This window comes from Homarus americanus, unplaced genomic scaffold, assembly GCF_018991925.1.
Source record: "Homarus americanus isolate GMGI-L3 unplaced genomic scaffold, GMGI_Hamer_2.0 scaffold57206, whole genome shotgun sequence".
Classification (NCBI taxonomy): Eukaryota; Metazoa; Arthropoda; class Malacostraca; order Decapoda; family Nephropidae; genus Homarus; species Homarus americanus.
Genome location: NW_024720077.1, coordinates 1 through 24,000, shown reverse-complemented (window position 1 = coordinate 24,000; position 24,000 = coordinate 1).

Genomic DNA, 24,000 nt, shown 5'->3' with positions numbered 1-24,000 from the left:
GTGGTGGTGAGGAGCACCTGTCCTCCTGGTGGTGGTGGTGGGTGAGGGAGCACCTGTCTCTCCTGGTGGTGGTGGGTGAGGGAGCACCTGTCTCCTGGTGGTGAGGGAGTACCTGTCTCTCCTGGTGGTGGTGGTGGTGAGAACACTGCTCCTGGTGGTGGTGGTGGTGAGGGACACGTCTCCTGGTGGTGGTGGTGGTGGTGAGGAGCACCTGTCTCCCTGGTGGTGGTGGTGGTGAGGGCACCTGTCTCCTGGTGGTGGTGGTGGTGAGGAGCACCTGTCTCCTGGTGGTGGTGGTGGTGAGGGAGCACCTGTCTCCTGGTGGTGGTGGTGGTGAGGAGTACCTGTCTCTCCTGGTGGTGGTGGTGGTGAGGGAGAACCTGTCTCCTGGTGGTGGTGGTGAGGGAGCACCTGTCTCTCCTGGTGGTGGTGGTGGTGAGGAATACCTGTCTCTCCTGGTGGTGGTGGTGGTGAGGGGCACTGTCTCCTGGTGGTGGTGAGGAGTACCTGTCTCTCCTGGTGGTGGTGGTGGTGAGAGTACCTGTCTCCTGGTGGTGGTGGTGGTGAGGAGCACCTGTCTCCTGGTGGGGAGGGCGTACCTGTCTCTCCTGGTGGTGGTGGTGGTGAGGAGCACCTGCCTCCTGGTGGTGGTGGTAGTGAGTGAGTACCTGTCTCTCCTGGTGGTGAGAGTACCTGACTCTCCTGGTGGTGGTGGTGAGGGAGTACCTGTCTCCTGGTGGTGGTGGTGGTGAGGGAGTACCTGACTCTCCTGGTGGTGGTGGTGGCGAGGGAGTACCTGTCTCTCCTGGTGGTGGTGAGGGAGTGCCTATCTACCACATCTCACTAGACGCACCAACCACTGTACCAGGTAAAACTGTGGTCGTCTGTACAATACGTCCTCTAACTAGCGACCGGACCTCGCCACCTCCACGAGTCTTGCCGAGAGAACGAGCTCCTGCAGGGTAGTCTATCAGTGACATGTGGAGAGAGGAGAGAGAGGTAGTAGTGATAGATTCCCCTGGCAGCAGCGGTGGGAGCAATAAACACGGGGGTGGTTGTTGAGGCATCGCTGCTTTGATGGCTCAGTGGATATTTAATGATCACGGATCTGACCCCTCGTGGCACGCAATTCTGAGTGGGTATATAATCCCAGCAGGCCCGTGGAGACCAGCCGGAACCCATCAGGTCCGTGGAGACCAAGGAACCCAGCAGGTCCGTGGAGACCAGCCGAACCCAGCAGGCCTGTGGAGACCAGCCGGAACCCATCAGGCCCGTGGAGACCAGCCGGAACCCATCAGGCCCGTGGAGACCAGCCGGAACCCAGCAGGCCTGTGGAGACCAACCTGAACCCAGCAAGCCCGTGGAGACCAGCCTGAACCCAGCAGGCCCGTGGAGACCAGCCGGAACCCATCAGGCCCGTGGAGACCAGCCGGAACCCAGCAGGCCCGTGGAGACCACAGCTGAACCCAGCAGGTCCGTGGAGACCAGCCGGAACCCAGCAGGCCCGTGGAGACCAGCCTGCAGGCCCATGGAGACCAGCCTGAACCCCCTAGGATAATGAGCACACTCTCTCTAAGAGCTCGATTCCCTGCTGTTTCACCTGAACACCTGGGATAATGAACCTTCTAGTACCTGAACACCTGGGATAATGACCCTTCCAGTACCTGAACTCCTGGGATAATGAACCTTCCAGTACCTGAACACCTGGGATAATGACCCTTCCAGTACCTGAACACCTGGGATAATGAACCTTCCAGTACCTGAACACCTGGGATAATAAACCTTCTAGTACCTGAACACCTGGGATAATGAACCTTCCAGTAACTGAACACCTGGGAAAATGAACACTCCAGTACCTGAACACCTGGGATAATGAACCTTCCAGTACCTGAACACCTGGGATAATGAACCTTCCAGTACCTGAACACCTGGGATAATGAACCTTCCAGTACCTGAACACCTGGGATAATGAACCAAGTACCTGGAACACCTGGGATAATAAACCCTTCCAGTACCTGAACCCTGATAATGAACCTCCAGTACCTGAACACCTGGGGATAATGAACCTTTCCAGTACCTGAACCCTGGGATAATGAACCTTCCAGTACCTGAACACCTGGGATAATGAACCTTCCAGTACCTGAACTCCTGGGATAATGAACCTTCCCGTACCTGAACACCTGGGATAATGACCTCCAGTACCTGAACACCTGATAATAAACCTTCCCGTACCTGAACTCCTGGGATAATGAACCCCTAGGTACCTGAACACCTGGGATAGATACAAACCTTCCAGTACCTGAACTCCTGGGATAATGACCCTTCCAGTACCTGGAACACCTGGGATAATGAACCTTCCAGTACCCAACACCTGGGATAATAAACCTTCCCGTACCTGAACACCGATAATGACCCCTTTCCAGTACCTGAACACCTGGGATAATGAACCTCTTAGTGCCTGAACACCTGATAATAAACCTCCAGTACCTGGAACTCCTGGGATAATGACCCCTTCCAGTACCTGAACACCTGATAATGACCCTTCCAGTACCTGAACACCTGATAATGACCCTTCCAGTACCCGAACACCTGGGATAATGAACCTTCCAGTACCTGAACACCTGGGATAATAATCTTCCAGTACCTGAACACCTGGGATAATGAACTCCAGTACCTGAACACCCAGATAATGACCTTCCAGTACCTGAACACCTGGATAATAAACTTAGTACCTGAACACCTGGGATAATGAACCTTCCAGTACATGAACACCTGGGATAATGACCCTTCCAGTATCTGAACACCTGGGATAATGAACCTTCCAGTACCTGAACACCTGGGAAAACGAACCCTCCAGTACCTGAACACCTGGGATAATGAACCTTCTAGTACCTGAACACCTGGGATAATGAACCCTCCAGTACCTGAACACCTGGGATAATGAACCTTCCAGTACCTGAACACCTGGGATAATGAACCTTCCAGTACCTGAACACCTGGGATAATGAACCTTCCAGCACCTGAACACCTGGGATAATGAGCCTTCCAGTACCTGAACACCTGGATAATGAACTCCACTACCTGAACACCTGGGATAATAAACCTTCCAGTACCTGAACACCTGGGATAATGAACCTTCCAATGCCCGAACACCTGGGATAATGAACCTTCCAGTACGTGAACACCTGGGATAATGAACCTTCCAGTACGTGAACACCTGGGATAATGAACCTTCCAATGCCCGAACACCTGGGATAATGAACCTTCCAGTACGTGAACACCTGGGATAATGAACCTTCCAGTACGTGAACACCTGGGATAATGAACCTTCCAGTACCTGAACACCTGGGATAATGAACACTTTCAATGCCTGAACACCTGATAATAAACCTTCCAGTTCGGAACAACTGGGATAATGAACCCTTCCAGTACCTGGGAACACCGGGGATAATGAACCCTTCCAGTACCTGAACACCTGGGATAATGAACCTTCCAGTAACGAACATCTGGGATTATGAACCTTCCAGTACATGAACACCTGGGGTAATGAACCTACTGTACCTGAACACATGGGATAATGAACCTTCCAGCATTCGAACACCTGGGGATAATGAACCTTCCAGGCACCTGGAACACCTGATAATGAACCCTTCCAGTATCTGAACACCTGGGATAATGAACCTTCCAGTACCTTGAACACCTGGGATAATGAACCTCTGTGCATTCTGAACACCTGGGATAATGAACCTTCTAGTACCTGAACACCTGGGATAATGAACCCTCCAGTACCTGAACACCTGGGATAATGAACCTTCCAGTACCTGAACACCTGGGATAATGAACCTTCCAGTACCTGAACACCTGGGATAATGAACCTTCCATTACCTGAACACCTGGGATAATGAGCCTTCCAGTACCTGAACACCTGGGATAATGAACCTTCCAGTACCTGAACACCTGGGACAAGGAACCTTCCAGCACCTGAACACCTGGGATAATGAACCTTTCAGTGCCTGAACACCTGGGATAATGAACCTTCTAGTACCTGAACACCTGGGATAATGAACCTTCCAGTACCTGTACACCTGGGATAATGAACCCTTCCAGTACCTGGGAAATCATTCCGGGATAATGAACCTTCCAGTACCTGAACACCTGGGATAATGAACCTTTCAGTACCTGAACACCTGGGATAATGAACCTTCCAGTATCTGAACATGGGATAATGAACCTTCCAGTCCCTAAACACCTGGGATAATGACTCTTCCAGTATCTGAACACCTGGGATAATGAACCTTCCAGTACCTGAACACCTGTGATAATGAACCTTCCAGTATCTGAACACCTGGGATAATGAACCTTCCAGTACCTGAACACCTGGGATAATGAACCTTCCAGTACCTGAACACCGATAAGAACTTCATACCTGAACACCTGTAATGAACTCCAGTACTTACACCAGTCTTCACTAACTCACCTACCTCCACCTAACTCCCCTACCTCCACCTAACTCCCCTACCTCCACCTAACTCCCCTACCTCCACCTAACTCCCTTACCTCCACCTACCTCCACCTACCTCATCTGAAACCTACCACCTGCCTCGTCCCCAAAATCAAGTGAAAATGTACCTCAGGAGAAGCGGCGCAGCAAAGGGACTATTTTTACCACTTAATCGGACACTTTGGTGAGAGTTTGGGGGGATCAGTGTGTGTTGAGGTCATTTCAGGTCACGTGCCGGCGAGGTAAGTGTCACATGGTGTTGTGTATGTTGGTTCTCCTGAAGGTGCGGGTGATGCCTTTGATGTTTTAACTACGAAGGGTGCAGCCAGGCAAAACTTGTGGTGGTGGTGGTGGTGGTGGTGGTGATAGTGGTGGAGGCAATGGTGGTAAGGAGTTCATGGTGGTGGTAATGGTGGAGATGATGACAGTGAAAGTGGTGGTGATGGCCCTCCACCACACCAAACATTAACTAGCTTTCATTTTCTATCCTTCCAAATTTACTATCCCAGTCTCTATCCTCTCCTCACCCTACTATCCTCTCCTCATCCTACTATCCTCTCCTCATCCTACTATCCTATCTTTACCCTACTATCCTATCCTCACCATACTATCCTATCCTCACCCTACTATCCTCTCCTCACCCTACTATCCTATCCTCACCCTACTATCCTATCCTCACCCTACTATCCTATTCTCATCGTACTACCCTATCCTCATCGTACTATCCTATCCTCACCATACTATCCTATCCTTACCCTACTATCCTATCCTCACCATATAATCTTCTCATCATCATACTACCCTATCCTCACCCTACTATCCTCTCCTCACCCTAATATCCTATCATCACAATACTATCCTATCCTCACCATGCTATCCTCTCCTCTCCCTACTATCCTATCCTCACCATACTATCTTCTTATCATACTCCCCTATCCTCACCCTACTATCCTCTCCTCACCCTACTATCCTATCCTCACCCTAACAAGAATGATTTTATGTATACACTGAAAATCTCACGCGATAAAGTTTACAAATTTCTGGATGACTAAGTAAGGTTTCCCTCGGACAGAAATGGAGCGTCGGTGAAGTCAGTGAGCCAAGACCTGTGGCCCGAAACCTGGAATATTTGAACAGAGGCTCTCAGTGAAGCGTTAAATGGAAACAGAAAAAAAAGTGACGAATGGGGGTAGTTTTGTCTGAAGCCCGAGCGGTTGTCTGAAGCCCGAGCGGGGGGGGGCTTGTACAGTGTGGATGGGTGAGAGAAATGAATGCGCGCGTATGTGTTATGTCCAGCGTTAATGTGATGTTGTACACTGAACTCTTGAGTAGTGTTCATCGCCTTGTTATGGTTTTGAACAATTTGATTATCTGTTCTCGTTTCATATTTACCTGTGTTTCTATAGTACACCTGTTGTATTTACCTGTGTTTCTATAGTACACCTGTTGTAGCTACCTGTGCTATTATAACACACCTCTTCCTGTATCTGAATCAATAAAAGAAATTTAAAATGAAGTATTTCCCTTTATAGGTCGACAGGTACAGTAATTTTCACCTGAGATAATTTCCTCAGGTGCACAACTGGTTAACAAGATCGTGACAAATGCATTAAACTTAAACCCATTTCTTGAACAGGTAATCTTACGTGTTAGTGCGGTATAGTTATTAAAAAGAATGTCCAATTTTTTTTATTTACCATGTAATTCATTATCTTTCATATTTTAGTTCGGTGATTCATTTTTCCGAACCCTGATTATTTGAAGCAGTATTACCAATGTCTCATGAATGTTAACTGTATATTGATATTAATGTATGAAGCGTTGGTTATTTTAGAGCATGTTTTGGTATTATGGTCAGGTGAGGTGGAAACAGGTAGATGATTCGACTCGAGGATAGTATGTGGTGTGGTGTCTTTCTTACTGTTGTTATATGTGGGTGGTAGGATAGGAGGAGGAGGAGGAGGTAGGCGTTGAGTGGTGTGAGGGCGAAGAGGAAGAGGAGAGGTAGGCGTTGAGTGGAATGAGGAGGAAGAGAAGTTAGGTCTTTCTCTCACACACACACACACACACACACACACACACACACACACACACACACACACACACACACGCCTCAAAAAAGATAATACCTTAATATTTTGTCCTTGCTAATTATTGATGTTCTTTAGTGTAACCAAATATGGAATAAACAACTGGCATCAATAATAGATTCTAATAAAGATTGGAAGGAAGAAAGTAGGCAGTGGGTTGACTTTCACATTCCTGTCGTAAAAAATAAAGTTGTGTTTGTGGAGAGAGAGAGAGAGAGAGAGAGAGAGAGAGGGGGATGAAAAACGTTCCAATCATCTCTCCATTCATCAACGTTTGAGATAAGAAGACCTTTAAACGTTTCTCGATTTGTTTTTATTATTTATTATTCATTTATCAAAACTTGAATGTATAAGATAAATTGATATATATATTTTTATTTCAATATATAAAGGATAATAAAAATAATCTGGTATAATTATTGTGTAAGTTAAAAGTATTATAGAGAAGTAAGAGTTTAATGATAGTATATTAGGAATATATTTAATATTTTCTTCATAACTTGTAAGAGGCGATTTGTGTAAGGTTTATTCTCCAAGGAAGCCAATGAAGAATGATGATTTATTCTACCTTTTGGAAGACATTTCTTATGGTGTTTATGGTTTCACTTTGTGTGTGTGTGTGTGTGTGTGTGTGTGTGTGTGTGTGTTAATAGAGAGTTACAAAAGGGTTCTGAGTTCGTCTTGGGTTAGTTTTGGATCGCTTGTGTATTCGTCGTAACAAAAGCACTTCTGTAATGGTGTCTTGTTACGTTGTCTTTTGTTCGTTATACGTGTGTAAAGTTTTCGTTGTTTCGTGTTGTTTCTACGTGTTTTACCACTGTCTAAAAATTACCTGTTATTAATACTTCTTTATGTCTTCTATAGCAGCCATGTTGTTGCTTTGTTTTGTATTGATGTTTTTCCCGGAAAGGTTTGTGTGATTTGGGTGAAATTTGGTGTAAGATGGATCACTTTAATAGCCACTTGTTTACCTGTTTTGGTGATGAGCTGTTGTGTTAGTCATCTGGTGGTGGTGGGCGTCCGTGGTGGTGTGTGGTGGTGGTGGTGGGCGTCCGTGGTGGTGTGTGGTGGTGGTGGTGAAGGTGGTGGGCGTCCGTGGTGGTGTGTGGTGGTGGTGGTGAAGGTGGTGGGCGTCCGTGGTGGTGTGTGGTGGTGGTGAAGGTGGTGGGCGTCCGTGGTGGTGTGTGTGGTGGTGGTGGTGAAGGTGGTGGGCGTGGTTGTGTGGTGGTGGTGAAGGTGGTGGGGCGTCCGTGGTTGTGTGTGGTGGTGGTGGTGAAGGTGGTAGGCGTCCGTGGTTGTGTGTGGTGGTGCTGAAGGTGGTGGGCGTCGTGGTTGTGTGTGTGGTGGTGAAGGTGGTAGGCGTCCGTGGTTGTGTGTGTGGTGGTGGTGAAGGTGGTGGGCGTCCGTGGTTGTGTGTGGTGGTGGTGAAGGTGGTAGGCGTCCGTGGTTGTGTGTGGTGGTGGTGAAGGTGGTGGGCGTCCGTGGTGGTGTGTGATGGTAGTTAGGGTGGTGGTGGGAGTAGTGTTCGTCCGTGGTGATGATGCTATTAGTGAGGGTGGTGTGTACCGATGGTGATGCTGGTGGTGGTGTTGAGAGCTGTGCTTGTCCGTTGCGAAGGAGGCAGTGAGGGTAGAGCATATCCGTGGCGTCGGCGTTGGTAAGGGTATTTCGAGTCCGTGACGGCGGTGGTAGTGAGGGTATAGCACTGGTCCGTGGCACTGGGCCGTGGCGACAGTGAGGGTGGTGCGTGTCGACCAGCCATCACAGGTCCCGGCACTGACCGTTACTCGCTACGTCTGATTACTGCCTCGACACTTACGTCTCCGTGTCACGATATATGGCCACGTAACCCGACGTCCCCCTGACCCGCCATGACCTTCTCTGTGCCCTTTAATTTTGAATGATTTGACCCGTAGGGCGCGGATAGGTGGGCAGGGATGGGGTGGTGGGTGTCGCAGGGGACTGTCGCAAGACCACGCGGGGCACCACACTTCCACACCGACACCCGTGAGTTATCGTTATGTGGGGGACACGTCGTTTTGATCGTGGATATCGTGGTTTTGGTATTAAGGAAGAGGATATCGTGGCCAGGGTGTTGTAACGTAGGGAGGCGTGGGAGGAGAGGAGACATTCATGGACCCGCGCCAGAGATATTGTCCAACCGTCCTCCACGCCTCCTGACCACCGCTCACCCAACTGCCTTATTCCTCGGCGTCTCGAATGACCCGGTCAAGAAATTAAATGACCCTAACTGACCCTGGGAAGACCTTTAAACCTCTGGGTAACCTCCTCGTAACCTCTGCAACTCGGCGTTGACCCAGGGGCGTCCACCTGACACCTCGCCCCCACCCACGCCCGGGCTCACATGTCTGCTGGCGGCCTCTCCCTCAGGCGCCCTCTTGTTCCAAGGTATGTGGCTCACACACACACACACACACACACACACACACACACACACACACACACACACACTCTCTCTCTCTCTCTCTCTCTCTCTCTCTCTCTCTCTCGTCTCCTACACACTCACTCACTCACACTCCTCATCTGCCACATACTCTCTCACCCTCATCTCTCACTCACTCACTCTCACACTCTTCTGCCACACCATTATATTCCCCTACGAATTGTGTGTATTAAGACCCAGTTCATAACGTCGAGGTTTCCAGTGTCCAAAGTAACCTAATTCATGTACACTGTGGGTGATGTCTTAGTAGTGAAGTAAGGTGATGTCTTAGTAGTGAAGTAAGGTGATGTCTTAGTAGTGAAGTAAGGTGATATCTCAGTAGTGAAGTAATGTTATGTCTCAGTAGTGAAGTAAGGTGATGTCTCAGTAGTGAAGCAAGGTGATGTCTCAGTTGTGAAGTAAGGTGATGTCTCAGTAGTGAAGTAAGGTGATGTCTCAGTAGTGAAGTAATGTGATGTCTCAGTAGTGAAGTAAGGTGATGTCTCAGTAGTGAAGCAAGGTGATGTCTCAGTTGTGAAGTAAGGTGATGTCTCAGTAGTGAAGTAAGGTGATGTCTCAGTAGTGAAGTAAGGTGATGTCTCAGTAGTGAAGCAAGGTGATGTCTCAGTTGTGAAGTAAGGTGATATCTCAGTAGTGAAGTAATGTGATGTCTCAGTAGTGAAGCAAGGTGATGTCTCAGTAGTGAAGCAAGGTGATGTCTCAGTTGTGAAGTAAGGTGATGTCTCAGTAGTGAAGTAAGGTGATGTCTCAGTAGTGAAGTCAGGTGATGTCTTAGCAGTGAAGTAAGGTGATGTCTCAGTAGTGAAGTAAGGTGATGTTTCGGTAGTGAAGAGGTGATGTCTCAGTAGTGAAATTGATGTCTCAGTAGTGAGAGTAAGGTGATGTCTCAGTAGTGAAGTAAGGTGATGTCTCAGTAGTGAAGTAAGGTGATGTCTCAGTAGTGAAGTAAGGTGATGTCTCGGAAGTGAAGAAGGTGATGTCTCAGTAGTGAAGTAAGGTGTTGTCTCAGTAGTGAAGTGAGGTGATGTTTCAGTAGTGAAGTCAGGTGATATCTCATTAGTGAAGTAGGGTGATGTCTCAGTAGTGAAGTAAGGTGATGTCTCAGTAGTGAAGTAAGGTGATGTCTCAGTAGTGAAGTAAGGTGATGTCTCAGTAGTGAAGTAAGGTGATGTCTCAGTAGTGAAGTCAGGTGATGTCTTAGTAGTGAAGTAAGGTGATGTCTCAGTAGTGAAGTAAGGTGATGTCTCAGTCGTGAAGTAAGGTGATGTCTTAGTAGTGAAGTAAGGTGATGTCTCGTGGTGAAGTAAGGTGATGTCTCGGTCGTGAAGTAGATAATGCTCAGTCGTGAAATGGGTGATGTCTCGGTAGTGAAGAGGTGATGTCTCAGTGGTGAAGTAAGGTGATGTCTCGGTAGTGAAGAAGGTGATGTCTCAGTAGTGAAGTACGGTGATGTCTCGGTAGTGAAGAAGGTGATGTCTCATTAGTGAAGTAAGGTGATGTCTCAGTCGTGAAGTAAGGTGATGTCTCAGTAGTGAAGTAAGGTGATGTCTCAGTAGTGAAGTAAGGTGATGTCTCGGTAGTGAAGAAGGTGATGTCTTAGTAGTGAAGTCAGGTGATGTCTCAGTAGTGAAGTAAGGTGATGTCATTCTGTTTATTTATGGGTTTCATGTTCAAGGTCTGGTCAAAAGGATCATCTTCAGATTAGTATTAGTACAAAATATTGATTGATTGATTGATTAGTTGATTGATAGGTTGATTGGTTTGTTGGTTGGTTGGTTAGTTGATTGATTGATTGATTGAATGATTGATTGATTGATTGATTCGTTGATTGAATGGTGAGATTGGTTGATTGGCTCACTGATTGATTGGTTCGGTGATTAGTTGATTGATTGGTTGACAGTCTATTTAGCCAAAACAAGAGCAGACACAAGGTAAACAACAGTACTGACACGGTTTGTTTACTGTTGTGCTGAGTCACCATGACGACTGATATTAATGATGATAATAGTGACACCGTGTGTACTCAGTGAGGTCCAGTGCCACAGACGGATGGTCAGGTGGCAGTGACCCGGTGAGAGGTGGTGAGAGGGGGCGGAGGGGGTGCAGGGGAGGGGAAGAGGTGAGAGGAGGGAGGGAGGTGGTGCAGGGGAGGAGGAAGGGGTACAGGGAAGGAGGGATGTTTGAGGTGGGGATGGGATGAGAGGAGGAAGTGGTGCAGGGGGGAGGAGGGGGTGCTACTGTGTGTGAGCTGGCGGACCTCCAGAGGGGCAAGGTTATAAAGTGGGTAAATGGACGAGAAGTCACTGGGAGAGGGAGGAGGTGGGGCAACAGGCCAGCACCCGCCACTACACCTCCTGCCTTGAGGGAGTACTGCCCCCTACCCCTCTGTCTCACAACCTCCTCCTTTAAGGCCGTCTTATAACCTCACCCCCACACACACACCCACACTAATATCTATTTTATGAGGATTGGGTCATGCCATCTTGACCTCTTCAACCCTAAACAGTAAATAGTTGTTCACACCCACAAGCCCAACCCTCACATAAACCCCTCCTCCCTCCCTCCTCCCCCTCACAGTCATATATCCCTCTTCCCCAGTCACTATGTCCCTCTTCCCCAGTCCCAATTCCCCTACAGTCACTATATCCCTCTTCCCCCCCAGTCACAATTCCCCCTTCCCCAGTCACTATTCCCCCTTCCCCAGTCACTATTCCCCCCTTCCCCCCAGTCACTATTCCCCCTCCTCCCCCTCACTGTCATATACATCAACCTTCCGTCTCCCATTTCCATCATAGACGTATACATTATCCTGGTCAGTGTCTCCTCCTGCTCCTCCTGCTCCTCCTGCTCCTCCTGCTCCTCCTGCTCCTCCTGCTCTTCCTGCTCCTTCTCCTCCTTCACGTGTTTCTCCATAAAAGATCAACATCTCATATTCTTCTTCCTTGTTCTTCGTATCTGTTATTTCTTATTTCTTATTTATTTCGTCTCTTGTCAGTAAAAATCCAGCTATTAAGAGGTGAGAGATGTTAGGTGTGTTTTGTAGGTGTTAGGTGTGTTTTGTAGGTGTTAGGTGTGTTTTGTAGGAGTTATGTGTGTTTTGTAGGTGTTAGGTGTGTTTTGTAGGTGTTAGGTGTGTTTTGTAGGTATTAGGTGTGTTTTGTAGGTGTTAGGTGTGTTTTGTAGGTATTAGGTGTGTTTTGTAGGTATTAGGTGTGTTTTGTAGGTGTTAGGTGTGTTTTGTAGGTGTTAGGTGTGTTTTGTTGATGTTAGGTGTGTTTTGTTGATGTTAGGTGTGTTTTGTAGGTGTTAGGTGTGTTTTGTGGTAGAGGTGTTAGGTAGTGTGTTTTAGAAATTGTGTTTTGTAGGTGTTTTGTAGGTGGTTAGGTGTTTGTAGGTGTTAGGTGTGTTTTGTAGGTGTTAGGTGTGTTTTGTAGGTGTTAGGTGTGTTTTGGAGGTGTTAGGTGTGTTTTGTAGGTATTAGGTGTGTTTTGTAGGTGTTAGGGGTGTTTTGTAGGCGTCAGGTGTGTGTTGTGCAGGTGTTAGGTTGTGTTTTGTAGACGCCAGGTGTGTGTTGTAGACGCCAGGTGTGTGTTGTAGGCGTCAGGTGTGTATTATTGGTGTCAAATATGTGTTCTTGAACCTGTGAGGGACGGTGAGGCAGATGGCGTTGTTGATCTTGGCCAACATACAGACCCGACCTGGCTCATTAATGTTAAAGTCAGGTGTTGTTTGGTGACCAGGAAGAAATATTAAACAACATCTGATTTGGTTACGATTAGTTCTGAGTAAGAGTGAGTAATTTGTTTTTGGTATTTATTTATTTAATTGTTTTTTTTTTTGTTTTTTTACCTTATTCTGAAAATACTGAAAGATATTCCAATTTAGTGAGGAAAGATGAGACCTAACCTGAAATCTTCACAACTCGACCACATGTGTAAATCGTATACAAACATCAGAGTGTAAACAGATGATGAATGGTTTAAATCCTGACCAATCTAAGACCAAGTTAATGAAACCTAAACTTTGAGGTTGTGTTGAGTGATGCAAGGCACTTCACTTCACCTGGTTTACCTCCCCCCTCCCCTACCCCTCTACTCCACGTCCCTCTCCTCGTTTTTCCTCCATCCCTCCCCTCCCCCTCCTGGTTCCCTCCCCTGCCACCCCCCCTTGTTAGCTGATCACTTTTGGCAATGACTGTAAGAGGTTAAGTAATATAAATTCTTCTTTTTGTGTAGTTTATCTTTGAAGTTACTTAATACCAGCCAGCCAGCCAGCCAGCCGAGTTATGTGTGTGTTCACTACTACTCGTTCAGGTATCATTAAACAACACTGAAGTATTCCCCGTTCACACACACACACACACACACACACACACACACACACACACTGAGGAGTCTAAAGGAAGAAGCGTAAAGCAAGTCATGTGTGTGTGTGTGTGTAGTCTATAACTTGAGAGTGTTAGTAGTGGAGTTGCTCCTCTCCCATGAACGTTTGTAGTACCTGGCCACAACCTCCTCACCATTACATCCCCTCACCGTACCCCCTCACCATTACACATCACCTCTCACCATTACACACACCCCTCACCATTACATCCCCTCACCACCCCCCCCCTCACCATACACACACCCCCCTCACCATTACACACCCCCCTCACCCCTCTCACCCCCCTCACATTACCGCCCCCTCACCCATTACACACCCCTCCTTGCCCCCCCCCCTCACCATTTACACACCCCCTCACACACCCCCTCCCATACAGTCACCATCACAATATCACCAACATTAGACTCACTCCCACAGTTCAAGAGTGAGACATTAACCACTTTCTCCATCTCTCCCCTTTTGTCTCACAGTTGACCGAACATTGTCTCAGTCTTGTATTATAATTGATGGTATGGTGACATTTTCTTTCCCTTTCTTCGTTTTCCTGTTTCAGTTGTTCGTTGTCTTTTGTGGAGATTTTGTATTCATTTTTGGGGATTATTATTACTTTTTTTCTCTTTAAGCAGATTTTTTATTTGTTTTATGTTACTTTTATTATTGTTTTTGTTTTGTTTTTGTGAAATATGACGTTAGGTTCGAGCGGATACTGATTAGAAAGAATTGAAAAATAGTATTGAACAAGTTTTTTTGTGGCATTGTTGTCCTGGGAAGATATAGAATGGTATGGGTCGTCATTATAATTTTTTACGTCATCTAGTGTACATTTTTCCTGTTTTTTTCTAATTACACTGCGCCCCATACTGTGAGTGGTGGTGTGGCGAGTGGTCGTCTCCCGCACAGCTGAGGTTACACACGTCATCACCTTCCCTGACCTGTGAAAAAAGAGCATCAGCCTCTCTTTGTCTCGATTAGTCGTGCCGTAAATCCCCTGAGTGACGTGTCCACCTACCTTGTTTTGATGTTCTCGGCGGGGCTTCGGCTACCTCGAGACCACAGCCCCGCCTCGCCCTCTCTCACTCACTCACCCCACACCTTGTCACTTCACCACGGGGCGCTTGTGGGCACACCACCACCACCACCAGCTGGGGTACGGCTTGTCCCTCACTCTTACCACTAATGAACGACCATGGATACTGGGGAGGGACCATGGATACTGAAGGGGGGGGGAGGGGCAGGCACTCAACCAGCTGGGATGAGCTATGTCCCTCTTCCCACTAGTAAACGACCAGGGGTACTAGGGGCCCCGCTACCAGCTGGGGGAAGGAGGAGGGCCCTGTCCTCCACTACTGTATACAGGGAGGGACCTGATCTACCCTGGTGTGTGAGGTGAGGTGTGGGGCATAATACTGTTCAGGCGTAAACAATATATTATTATTACTAATTCAAAGGTTGTGGTTATATTTTCCACTCAGGTTCACGTTAGAGTCACATAGAGAGGAACTTAGATGGTAGATGTCCGATACAGTGTTACCTGGGTGACGTGTGGCAGGTTAGCCAGATATTTATGGGGTCTTGAGTGAGGCAGGTAAAGGTAAGCTGTGGCACAATTGTACAGCTTCAAGGTGTGCCTGGAATCTCCTTAGTTCAATTAGTAAACTGTTCGAACTCCTTGGCTGCTGCCTCGAAGACCTGTGACTAATGACTTAAAACACTTTCTGCTTAATGATCCCTTAAAAGTTAACTTAATTAAATTTAAAAGGGCTGTAATCTCTTGAGGAGGTTGAGTATTAGAGATCCTTTTAATTCACAGTCGAGGTCCTGATGTTGTAAACCTTTATGGTGCGGAGATTCATTTACCAGGAGACAACCCAGAAGAATTATTTGATTGATAAATATATTTTTTTTCTGAGAGTTATGAAGCGTACAATTGCATGTTGGGGCAGCGAGTGACGGCCATTGTTGTTGTTGTTGTACACCCTCTACCACACACTCACCCTCAAGCTATTTTTTTTAATAGTGGAGCGACTAGTTTATCGCGCAACACTCCTCCATCCTATAGTTGATAGCGTACAAATCCTTTTTTTTTGTAGAGAAAGGATGGGTGAAAGAAGATTAGAGGTGGGGGAAGGAAGTTATAGTTCGGAAATTGAAGAAATTTAGGAGGAGGTAAGAGAGGGCGGGCTGACCGCCTCGCTAAGCTAATGGTGTGTTAGGGTTGTGTCGTGGGTTAGTTATTGTCTGTCGGTACGGGCACTAGACATCCGACCCTGTCCCATATATGGGTGTTTTAAGGGCCTTATTTCATATTCCGCCGACCCTACTGGCGGATGCTGGTCTAGGGAGGTTGTCTATTGCCTGGCCGTGTTGATCGGAGGTGGTAATGGACCTTTTGAGATTTGGTAACTTTTTGGGAACCATGTATGGTTGTTGTCGTTATCTGGTGGGAGTTTTTGAAAGAGTTCTTGCTCTGATCGTTCTATCTTTTGCCAGACTCTGCTGGTCAGGGTGTGCAGCTGCTGGTTGATGGGTTTCATTCTCAGGTCTCTATGTATCTCGGCTGTGGTTCTGGTGAAGGGGTATCTTTCACCTGTGACGAATTTTAGGGTTTCATTTTGGACCACCTGTAATTTTAATGTTTGAGTGGTGCTCATAGTATGAAGAGGTATTGCTGGGTAAGTTAATATCGGTGTGATAAATGATGTCACCAGGCGGAGTTTTATTTTCTCAGGAAGCGCTTTAAAGCGGTATAGTTTTCTCAGCTCTCTTGCCTTTTCCTTCCTGGTGTGGACATGGTGGGAGTAACCTGTCGTGGATATATGCAGCCCAGGAGGCTGCCTCTGCTTTGTTTTCTATCTGGGCATTATTGGTTACTAATGGGTGGGTTTCCCTCATCCCTCCTCCTCCACCACACCCACCCACCCACCCACCCACCCATACCTCACATCCACACTCATCCACACGATCATAGATATTATATACACACTCACGTAAGCATGTACGCGTGTAGGTAAACATTCCTTGATCGTTGGCACTGTCTGGCATCTACTTGAGGGCCATGTTAGGGGGGGGAGGGGATTGGAATTTTGAAAGCCTATTTATTTAATTTTTGTTTTAGATGATGTTTAGTGTGTTGTTATTCTATGTCTGTCTTTGATACCCCAAAATATTCTACACTACTGAGGGTGTACGCAAACACTTGTTATCTTGAAAATAGGTTCTTATTCTCGTACGGGAGACATAAGGACTAGCGATCTCCACTCCCTGTATCACTCCGCGCTGGCATGTACAGATGCCAGTATTCACAAGCTGAATACATAATATGTAAATATGATAATTCATATACATAACATGGTGCATAATAAATGGAAACATTACATAGGATTAATACATGTTCTGTAATACTTTACTATACATAATTAATAAAGTAATATAAGAATACACAGCTTAAGGTACTACTTCGTGTCCATATTATACAGTTATTGTATAAGTAGTGGTGACCAGGTGCGGATTTATTACCTATGTGACCCACAAGTTGTAGCCAGATATTGTTAAGGGGGATTTGATATTCACCTGTACATACCTGTGTGTTCATTCTCAGGGGTACACTTATTCGCGTATTCATGTACACACACATACACACACACATTCGGAGAAGTCTTATACCATGGCTTACAGACTTCCTCAGTGACCGACGCCAAGCTGTACACTTCCGAGGGGATGTCTCCACCTTTCAGTCACTCACCTGTGGCGTCCCCCAAGGCACCAAGATGGGACCACTCTGCTTCCTTATGCTCATCAATGATGCCCTAAGAGAAATCCCTGCTCGCTGGAAATATGTCGACGACTCCACCATTGGGATCAGCGTCAACAATTCTGCTCCCGACTATACCGCCCTTCAGGATTTATTGAACAGTCTCCAAAACTGGGTCACCAACAACCATGTCACCATCAACCATACCAAGACCATGGTTATGCACATCAACCTCTCCTCCGACATTGTCCCACCTCCTTCCATTACTTTAGGTCCGAACACACTCCAGGTTGTAGATTCCACGAAGCTCCTCGGCGTCACCATAGACAACAAACTAAATTGGAAACCATACGTCAGTGAAGTTGTCAAATCCTCCAGTTTCCGTCTCCACCTCCTCCGCCGACTCAAGTCCCTCGGGTTCCTGCACCCGAGCTCCTCAGTGTTTACACAACATTCATACTTCCCAAGCTCACCTATGCCTCCCCACCTGGTCTTCCTCCCTAAATGCCACACAACGTAAACACCTAGAAAAAAGTGCAAAAGAGGGCATGCAAGATTATTCTCTCCCCTCCTACTCCACATATCAAGAAGCGCTCAACACACTGACCCTTTCGACTCTCACTGACCATCACCACGACCTCATCTGCAAATTTGGTAAGAAGCTTCTACACCATCCTCGACACCGCTCCTACTATCACCCGAGATCCCTATCCCGAGAATTGCTGTTCGACACCACAACCGCATCCAGCCCATACGTGCACGAAGTGATCGCTATAAGAACAGCCCAGTCCCAACCATTGTAAAAATTATCAATAACTTGTAATAAACCAGTGTATTCACTCCCAGTAAATACTACTTCTTGCACTGTCACTATGTTGAAATGCACTGTAGTTTGAGCTTTTCCCCATCTAAAATATATCTTATTTGTATCACTTATGTTACTTGTATATTATTTGTAATTCGAAACCCATTCCCCAAATATGTAACTGTATATTTTCAGCCTTCTGGCTGCCAAGCTCTTTCAATAAACCGTTAATTATTATTATTATTATTATTATTACATTCATGCTCATATATAACCTGATGAGAAGTTACGCACACATGCCTTTGGGTGATCCTTCATGTAGGTATTCTTTTTTACGTACACCCATACAACTACACAAACACACACGCGTTAGATAAATACACTCATGTACACACTCCGTTACTCAGCCGTGAACGCTTTATGTACACTCACACGTACACACGCGGTTGGATAGTAGTGTAAATATACAGGGATAAATACACTCACTCAGGCATACACACACACACACACACACACACACACACACACACACACACACACACACACACACACACTATATCAAGCACATGTGTACCACAGTATTTCTTAGTAATAAACCACGTCATTCCTTCCATATAAACCAGAACCTTTCTTGGTAACAAACTACACACCTTCTTCGACAGTGTTTATGAACCATAGCGCCTCTTGATGACTAACCACGGTGCCTCTTCCTTATCAATCATGTCATCTATTCTTCTTAAACCACGCCATATCATATTTACAAACCAAACACACACTCTCTTTTACAAACCATTTCATCATCTATTGTTAAAAAAAAACACGTCATCCCTTCCAAACAAACCACACGACATTCTCTTATTTACAAACCTAATAAAAAAAACAACAACTTTCCTCTCTTTTTTTCCCCTAAACTATTTTCTCTTCTTTACCGAATCGTGTATCTCATTTTTTTTGTGGTGTGTTGTTCGTGAGGGGTCCGTGTTGTTGGCGGCCCCCACGGACGGACGGACGGACGCACGGACACGCTCGGGGCCTCACTCTATCATTTTACCGGGAGGGAGGGGGGGAGGGGGGTGGAATTGCCGGTTACGTGAATGATGATGAATAATGATGAAGGCATTTGGTCTGAGGGCCACGAGCATTATTGTCCGGCCGACTCCCCTGCATGGGTCCACCCAACCCTGCCAGCTAGTGAGTGAGTCAGTCAGTGAGTCTTCTAGCTAGTGAGTCAGCCAGCTAGTGAGTGAGTGAGTGAGTCAGTCAGTCTTCTAGTCAGTGAGTCAGTTTGCCAATTAATGAGTGTGTGAGTCAGTGTACTAGACAGTGAGTCAGCTAGCTAGTGAGTCACGCAGTAAGTGAGCAATTCGGTCAGTCAGTCTGCCAGCTAGTGAATCAGACAGTCACTGAGTCAGTCTACTAGCCAGTGAGTCAGTCTGCCAGTTAATGAGTGAGTAATCCAGTGTACTAGCCAGTGAGTCAGCCAGCTAGTGAGTCATTCAATGAGTCAATCTGCTAGTGAGTGGGTCAGGTGGTTCCTTAACTATTCCATGTTTCATCCTTATCCCTTCAACCCTCCCCTCCCCTCCCTCCTCCTCCCTCCCGCCCTCCCCTCCTCCCTCCCCTCCTCCACAAACTTGTCAATATTCAGGTCACCATCATAATAGAGAGTCGTGATGGCACCGAGGTCACCACCATAGGCACTCGTGACCTTTGTGACCTCACCCGACCTGATTTGAGTTGTGAGAGAGAGACTTCAATGGCGTAACTTTCTTGACGTGACACTTGACCTGACCTGTTTTGCTGACCTCCAGTGACTTTCTTTGATCATTGGTGAATTGATTTGACCTTAAGGGATGTGTTTGACCTCTTCCCTGACACACACACACACACACACACACACACACACACAAGAATATAAGACGAAGAGTATTTAAGTGGGTGAAAGGAATCAATAAAGGGGATATAGATAAAGTTCTTATAATATCCGAGCAGGATAGGACTCGGAGCAACGGATTCAAGTTGGATAAGTTTAGGTTTAGGAGGGAGATAGGAAGAAACTGGTTCACAAATAGGGTGGTGGACGAGTGGAACAAGCTTAGCAACTTTGTAGTAAGTGCGGGAACTCTGGAAAGTTTCAAAAGGAGGCTAGATAGATTCATGGATGATAGAGAGTGGTAGTAACTCTCGACAGGAGCTGCCATGCACAGGCCAACCGGCCTATTGCAGACTCCTTATTTTCTTATGTTCTTATGTTCTTATAAGAATGGAGGAAACTGCAGCGGGCCTATTGACCCATACTGGGCAGTCCCGTTTATACCCAACCCCTATTGCTCATATAAGCATCCAACCTATGTTTGAAGCTATCCAGCGTATTCGAGTTAATGATGATATTTGGTAACTTGGTCCATTCATCCACTACTCTGTTTCCAAACCAGTGTTTACCTATTTCACGCCGAAATATAAATTTGTCTAATTTAAAACCATTGTTACGAGTTTGCTCCTGGTTGGATAGTTTGAGTACCTTTGTAATGTCCCCTTTGTTTAACCCTGGCTTCCATTTATACACCTCTATCATGTCGCCCCTCACTCTAAGTCTCTCGAGGGAGTGCAAATTAAGATGCTTTAACCTGTCTCTGTACTCAAGGTTCCTAATGCCTGGGATTAGTCTTGTCATTCTCCTCTGGATTCTTTCCAAGGATTCTATATCCATTCTGTAATACGGTGACCAGAACTGAACTGCGTAATCCAGGTGTGGTCTCACAAGCGCAAGATACAGTTTAAGGATGACCTCGCTAGTCTTGTAACTAACACTCCTTTGTATGAACCCAAGTACTTTATTAGCCTTGTTACGAGGAAAAACACATTGTTTACTTGGCTTAAGGTTCCTACTTATCATTACTCCTAAATCTCTCTCTCAGTCTGATTCCACAATGGCATCGTTGTTCACCTGGTAACTGGTTTCCCTGTTTACATCTCCTATACTGAGCACTTTACGTTTGTCCACATTGAATTTCATCTGCCATTTTTCAGACCATTCGAAAAATTTGTTTAGATCTTCCTGTAGTTTTGCAGAGTCCTCGTCAGATTTAATTACACGTCCTATTTTAGTGTCATCAGCAAATTTACTTATGTTGCTGTCTATTCCGATATCTATGTCGTTTATGTATATAATAAATAACAATGATCCAAGTACTGAGCGCGCGCGCACACACACACACACACACACACACACACACACACACACACTGTTTCGTATTTTGTTCTCTTACATGTTACTTAAGTCAGTTATAAGTGACGTATTATTCAGATTTTGTTGAAGTTTTGATGAATATAGTATTTTTTTCTGTATCCTTGAGGGAATATATGAATAAATAATAAATAATGTATTTTTAGTGTAATGATTCGTAAATAATAATAATAATAATAACAATAATAATAATAATAATAATAATAATAATAATAATAATAATAATAATAATAATAACAATAATAATAATAACAATAATAATAATAATAATAATAATAATAATAATAATAATAATAATAACAATAACAATACTCCTAACCTTTATCTCGAAGCAAAAACATTTCAAACAAATATTTCCAACATTATTCATTTATTTTATTTTCATCCAAGTCCTGACAATAGTCTTTACATTTTGATATATATAACTTGTGAGGTTCGAACAATACAAGGGAAGTCTAGATATATATCATGAAGTATCACCCTAAGACTTCCTAAAGGTCAAGAGACGGTATAAACACACTGTATATACGACCTTGGGGTGACAGATGTTTGGTGTGGTCCTGCGTCTGATCTGTGAAGCTTCTCAGAATTTGTGATAGATCGATCGATGTTTATTCTGTCAAATCGTCATACATGTTGACATTGATTTATTATGCGAGTAAATAGTTCAGGTATATAGTCAATGTACATAGACAGTAGAGTTTTAACACACATGGTTTAACTTACTGAAGAACCAAGATTTAACCCTTGGAGAATGATCCCACAAGGGGGTTGGGGGGTAAGCTTGTCATACTGAGTTGAAGAGTCACCAAACCTGTCGAGAATGATGTGAAAAGCGTAAGTTTTTGTGTGCTTGAAGATCGTACTTATTCGACTTTGCCATAGTAACATTTGACGTGAGGTTGAATAGACACTGTAAGGATGTCACTATTAATGAAAAAATTAACCTAAAACCACATCTTGGGTTGGTGAACACACTAAGGTAAGGTTAGGGACGGCAGACAGGTGTAGGGTAATGAGCTCTTATCACAGGTAAAGTTGAACTTGTTAACAGAGGTACGCGTGTGTCTCCCTGTCAGGTGAGGTGAGCACATCAAGATCCTGTAGGAGTTGAGTGCATTTGTGGGTCCTAATTCCTTAAAGGATTCTGAGTTAATTTTACCTCCTAATTGTGTGAGGACGTTTGCTAACAAGTGCATTTTATCCGCGGTGTAAGGATGGTTAGCCAAGATAACGATGATGTTTTACTGATGGTCGTTACTGTGTGTTTGGTTAGCTTTACTTACGGGAGAAAATAATGTATCGTTGGCTGGAATTTGAATACGGGTTGAGTTCATTACACCTAGTACCCAGCCCTCTCCCAGCACCCAGCCCTCCCCTCGTACACAGACCCCAGCACCCAGCTCTTCCTAGCACTCAGATCTCCTTTGCTCCTCCTACTTTTGAACCTCAGCACCCAGCTCTCTCTAGCAACTCTCTCCTAACCTTCAGCTCTCTCCTCCTTGAAACTAACACCCCAACCTTCACCCCCGTCTCACCCCACACACCCATCACACTTATTAACTCCTTCCTCCCCCCAGCACCCTCCACTTACCTCCCCTTCCTCCCCAGCACACCCTCTCACTTATCTCCCTCTCCCTCCCCAACACAACCTCTCTTACCTCCCCTCCTCCCCCAGCACCCTCCCCTTACCTCCCCCTTCCTCCCCCCACCACCCTCCCTTACCTCCCCACCTCCTCCCCAGCACACCTCCCACCTCCCCCCTCCTCCCCCCAGCACACCTGCCACTTACCTCCCCCTTCCTCCCCCCAGCACCCCTCCCACTTACCTCCCTTCCTTCCCCACACCCTCCACTTACCTACCCCCTCCTCCCCAGCACACCCTCCCCTTACCTTCCCCTCCTCCCCCAGCACACCCTCCCACTTACCTCCCCTTCCTCCCCCCACACACCCTCCCTTACCTCCCCCCTCCTCCCCCCAGCACACCCCTCCACTTACCTCCCCCTCCCCCCCCACCCTCTCACTTACTTCCCTCTCCTCCCCAGCACACCCTCTCCTTACCTCCCCCCTCCTCCCCCCAGCACCCTCTCCCTTACCTCCCTCCTCCCCCAGCACACCCCTTCACTTACCTCCCCTCCTCCCCCAGCACCCTCCCTTACCTCCCCTCCTCCCCACCACACCCTCCCTCACCTACCCCCTCCTCCCCAGCACACCTACCCTTACCTCCCCCTTCCTCCCCCAGCCACACCCTCTCCTTACCTCCCCTTCTCCCCACCACCCTCCTCACTTACCTACCTCCTCCGCTCCCTCCCCTTACCTCCCCTCCTCCCCCAGCACCCCTCCTCCCACCTCCCCTTCCTCCCCAGCACCCTCCCCTTTCCCCCTCCTCCCCACACCTCCACCCCTCCCCTCCTCTTACCCCTCTCCTTACCTCCCCCTTCCTCCCCCCACACTCTCCCTTACCTCCCCCCTCCCTCCCCCACACACCCTCTCACCCCACCTCCCCCTTCTCCCCCACCTCCCCTTGCCTCCCCCTCCTCCCCCCCACCCTCCCTTACCTCCCCCCTCCTCCCCCAGCACCTCTCACTTACCTCCCCCTTCCCCCACCACACCCTCCCTTACCTCCCCTCCTCCCCCAGCACACCCCTCTCCTTACCTCCCCCTTCCCTCCCCCACACACCTCTCCCTTACCTCCCCCAATCCCCACACCACACCTCCCATACCTTCCCCTCCTCCCCATGCCTCCCTTACCTCTAG